The 4686-nt window shown below is 35.2% G+C and overlaps 1 non-coding gene across 1 annotated transcript; it reads right to left on the bottom strand.

The window, feature by feature from the left end:
- Positions 1-2834: 2834 nt before the first annotated feature.
- Positions 2835-2961, bottom strand: LOC115030801. The gene has a single exon (XR_003836374.1). It is a non-coding gene; the product is annotated as a U6atac minor spliceosomal RNA (small nuclear RNA).
- Between the last annotated feature and the right edge of the window lie 1725 nt (positions 2962-4686).

Here is a 4686-nt window from a genome sequence, read left to right on the forward strand (position 1 = left end):
TACTTAGTACCCTCTGTATCTTTTACCCAGTATCCAAACTCTCCTGTTGCTGTAATTTCTACTCACTGCTTTTAAGTAAACAATTCTAATGCAATAATATGGCCAGGTAGGAATTAAAAATACAGTGTTTTAAGAACGAATTAAATAGGATGTAAAGTTGAAATTTATTAATGCAAAATACCAGGTCTGTGACTGCAAACCGCAGAGAAGATATTCATATTTAAGAATAATGTTAAGAGTTAAAAGGCCTTCATATTGAAAGCAGGTGGTATTATAAAGGCCAAACAGTGAGAATCACGCAGGAAGAACTGACACCTGACTTCAGTTATGCTTTACTCTGCCTGAAGAAGGAACCATAGGGATGCAGGAAAACCTCAGGATGGCCAGGCTGCACACAAAGGGTGCTCATTTATTGGACATTCAGCAGTTTTAGTCTGCTTTAAAGGAAGTTGGAGAATACATTTGTGAACCCACTTAAGAAATTATTTATTGATTATTCAATTTCAGTTCTATGAATTTGAAAGGCAAATTTATCTTGTCTTTATTTCCTTTTTATTAGTCAACCAGAATTTAATTCTTAAAAGGTTACTTTAAATGTAACTCTATACATAGCACACATTTTATAATTGGTTGAATGATAACACATTTTCTTCCTGCCAATTTCTTTACACTTAAAATCAGAGATATGTTAAAATTAAACCTAGGTAAATTGTTCCTTACAACTTTCAGTATTCCTAGTGACAATATATTTAGAAAGACAGGGAAATTCATTTAGATAAAATCTCAATGCCTTCTTCCTGCAAACTCAGGCTGCTGCTGCTTTAGAGTGAAGAATGATAAAGTGGTGTGCATAGAGACTCTAACTCAAGGTCAAGGGAAGGGAAGGGCCTAATGCTCCCATGAAAGCGATCTTGTATAAAAGCTCTGTGGCCTTCATCTGCCAGGCCTGGAAAACCTTCATCTGTCTTGAATCTCACTCTGCTCTCTGACACAAGTTACAGTTATCCTGGCAGTATCAGGTAGAGACGAGCTGCCAGGCCTCCAAGAATAGTCTTCAGTATATGACTCTTACAAATTAATGTATTTAAACGATAGCGATTCCCATTATACAAAAGAGGAATTTATTTATTCACGGACACCTAGGGCCTTTCGCAAATGATAAGCAGTGTTCAACCACTAAGTTATATCACTCAGATGTAGAGGGTGGGAAGGTGGGAGTGGGTGGGTGGGTGGAGGAAGAGCCTCTTGATGCAGGGGGAAGAAAGATGTGATAGGGTGTTTCCCTGGAGGGAGGGAAACTGGGAAAGGGGATAACATTTGAAATGCAAATAAAGGAAATATCCAATAAAAAAAAAAACCCTTACTTTTGCAGAGATTTCAATTCAGAAAAAAACAAGTATTTATAAATGTCTTCTATACTTTGGGAAGTTGTTCACGGAAGATAAGGAAAGGAAGGAACGAAAGATGTGGTGCATATTTACAGAACTAGCTGTGCTTTAGACGCGGCTTGAATCCACCCTTTCTACAATTATCTGATCAGAAAACCTATATAATGAAATCAAATGGGACAAGAGGACTATTAATAAAGAATATCTAATAAAATGGCAGGTTATTCATTCCAATCTACTTGTTGTTGCAATAACTTTATACATTAATTAACCATTTTCTAAAACCACAGCTTTCTTTTCTCACATGAATAAAATTATTCTACACTAGCCTACTTCTGCATACTGTTATCTCATTTGTTTACCATGCTTAGTGTGGTAAGTGATGCACAAAAGTCAACGATGTTGAACACACCTATCAGTCCTGGTGCAAAGAGCAAGTGTGAACCACGGAACTTGAACATATTTTCATTCTAATGCCTCAATCTGGTCATAGCTGACAATTACACAAGATTTCTGAAAATAAAACACAGATCTGTTAATTTCTTCATTGGGTGTTTGCTTTCTTGTGACAGGTCCCTCTTCAGGTGTGGGAACTTCCATAATAAATAGAACAGACATGATTTCTATTGTGGCGGAGATGACTTTCTTAGCATTATATCATCCACTCTCCTGAACAAGATAATGTTTCTGATTTAAACCCTTTTCTTTTAAGTGTCCAATATAAGCATTTGGAAGGAATATTTTCATGGTAAGAACAATTATGCTTTGTGAAATTAACAAAACCAGTGCACAGACCTTGCCTTTTGATTCCCCTTCCTTCCTTGCGTTCTTAGTAACACTGAATACTTTTGCTATTCCTTTCAACACTGAAGAACAGCTGAGGAGTATAGATCACAGTGTGCTCTAATGTTGACTGTGAAGTCCTGACTTCTGACTCAGATGTGCTTCACCAGTCATACCTTCTTCGATGCACACATTTGCTGCCTTCTTAGTAATGTTCCGAATCAAGTGTCAATTCAAACTCAGTTTTTGGTCTCATTTCAGCTCACTTTATTTTTATTTATTTATTTTTTTGGTGTGTATTTGTGGTATAAGTATGTGTATACAGGTATGCATACTTGTGTATACCCAGAGGTCCAGGTCAGGTTTATCATCTTCCATCTCATATTTAAGACAAGATCTCTTACTGAACTCTAACTCACTAATTGGAGAGAGCACAGGGATTTTCCTGTCTCTGCCTCCAAATGCTGAGATTATAGATGCATCCAGCCATATCCAACGTTTTTCATGTGTGTTGGAAAGCTCACCTCAGGTCCTTATATTTGCAAAGTAAGCACTTTACCCGGGCTTCCATCTGTATTTTATTTTAATGAGCCAAGTCATAAGTTGTCAAAATTACATATATTTTAAAATCTATTTTCATTTTATAATAATGATGATAACAATAACAATAACTGTATAGATACCAAAAAGTAGATGACAATACCTTAGCTATATGTATCATTTTAGGCTCAAGTACATCTCCTGTCCTGGTCCAGTAGAGTACTAACAGATCTTTACTTTCATAAAATTTACCTTCTATTTTTGACAGGACTTTAACAACATCATTTAGTTTTATTGTATTAACTAGCAATATATTTCTCATTTTTTAATTTAGTTACTAAATTGTCTATAACTACATCAAAATTTAATGACTTCATTATTTCAGTGTTCAAGATAAACACCAACGAATCTCTCAAAAGACTATTCCAAAATGATCTCCAATATGTCATTTTCAACCTGTTTAAACCATATCTTTAACTGTGAAGGTTTCAGAATCTAAAGAAAACATGATCATTTTTCTAACATTTTTTTCTTAAATGTTGACCATCATCTTAGCCAAGTCTTTGAAAATGGTCAGAGCTTTCTTCCAGATTTTTCCAAGGCAATAACATGCGCCGTGTATATCAATGAGATAAAACATCTTTCTCAAAAGTTCTCATTATTTAATCCATCAAATACCATGAAGATAGGAACCTCTTCAGTTCTGGGACTCTAGTGATATAATATAGTAAACTTTGCAAATAATATATTGATGCTGGTATCTGGGGTTCTGTGTTTTAAACACTTGAATAATTTTTAATACTTTTCTTTCTGTTGGATTTTGGTTTTGTGGAAACTGATTACTGACTCTCCAAAATGTACAATAAAAGTTATAGCCAGGTTAAAATGTGGGTTATAAGATCCACTCTTGACGATTCGTTTCAGCTGTTCTGAGACCTGCTAAATAGGCATGAGAAGTAGTTCTGAAGCTATTTCTCTATAGGTTTAGGTCAGTCTCCCTTTTGGCTTTCTAAACTAAGGGAAATAAATAATTCCAAGATCATGAATCTTATTACTCAATAAGCACACCTTGAAAGAATGTATATTTTGAGCAAGTGTTAGTCTTAGCATGAAAAGTGTATTGGTCTGAGTTTTTCAAAAACAAATGACAAATTGGGGGTTAAAAGTGCATTAGAGAAAATGTTTGTGCAAGAGAAAATAGTGAAGGAAAGAGTAATCTAGGAGGGATCTCAGATGGCAATAATTTTGACCTGTAATAAAAAAGAGGCAAAGAGTTGTCTATATGCAATGAACGGGCATATGGGATGCCACAGAGAGGAAAGTCATTGCTAAGATCTGAGTTGGTTGCTAAGTAATTTGCCAATATTTATTATCATTTAAAACTAGATTTTACATGAATGAGATCAGCAATCAGTAAACGAGATAAGAAAGTCAAGAGGTACAGAATGATTTGCGTTTCTCTCCAAATGCTTTAGGGATAGATGAGATTATGGTGCAGTAATAAGCGAGCCCAATATTCAATTGTTTGAAAGAACAAAGGTTGTTATCGTCCTCATATTACATGCCTAAGGTAGGTCAGAATGGCCTCCTGGATAAAAGTATGGGATGCTAGCTAAGTGAGACTTCATTGACCATAAATACCATGCTTTCAAATTAAGATCTTCTATAATTAAAAAATAAAAAAGTAAAAGCTTCTACCCTGAAGACATAGACATGATTTCCATTCTGACTGCATTGGTTAAAATTAGTTACATGGAACTGGCATAAGTCAGAATCTCGTGATTATCTGGAAGTTGACAGATGCTGATGAAGAGTGATTTTACCAAAAGGAGGCTTCTTGCAAGCATTCTCACTATGTTATATAGAGGCTGACTGTTTCACCTTAGAGGGTGCTGGGATTTAAGATTCTTATGTGACTAAAATAGAATCTGATTTCACATGCTTTTTGCATATTTTGAAGGCAGTGAATTGTGGC

This window comes from Mus caroli, chromosome 3, assembly GCF_900094665.2.
Source record: "Mus caroli chromosome 3, CAROLI_EIJ_v1.1, whole genome shotgun sequence".
Lineage (NCBI taxonomy): Eukaryota > Metazoa > Chordata > Mammalia > Rodentia > Muridae > Mus > Mus caroli.